Raw genomic sequence first — 621 nt, 5'->3', positions numbered from 1 at the left:
ATTTTTACAATAATTCTACCATAGTCAACGGCCAAATTAGGAAATAGGCTTTTTAATTTTTGTGTAAAATTATTACTTCAAACACGATATTCAAATCTTAATTTTTCAAGAAGTATTGGGTATAAGTTTGTGCCCATACCTTGAAACCCATGCCTTAATTAAACGAATTAAAAAAATTAAATACATTTAGCAAACCCTTCCTCTTATTTTATAAAAAAAATTATGATTAAGTGAGTGAAAATAATTTACTCTTTCTCTCCTTCTTTGAAGTATTTATCATAAATTCAGATTTATTAATTCGGCTTAAAGTGGATAGTTCTTTTTTAATAACAAGCACGGGAATACCGCTTATCTATTAACTATCTTTTTTCATTATTCTTTCCTAACTTATTTGATAATGAATAAACATATTTGCTTGAGAAATTGTAACAAAAAAGTCGATTTAGTACAAGAGCATGGAAAATAAGTATATTTTATTTTTGTGAGATGGTAATTACATCATTTATTCACCGGGAAAAAGTGGGAAAAAATCTTCAATACAAATTATAATTCGTTTAATTTATGTAAAAAAAAAAAAAAAAAAAAAAAAAAAAAAAAAAAAAAAAAAAAAAAAAAAAAAAA

The sequence above is a fragment of the Parasteatoda tepidariorum genome, chromosome 6, assembly GCF_043381705.1.
Source record: "Parasteatoda tepidariorum isolate YZ-2023 chromosome 6, CAS_Ptep_4.0, whole genome shotgun sequence".
Taxonomy (NCBI): Eukaryota; Metazoa; Arthropoda; class Arachnida; order Araneae; family Theridiidae; genus Parasteatoda; species Parasteatoda tepidariorum.
Note: the sequence above shows the minus strand (reverse complement) of the source record.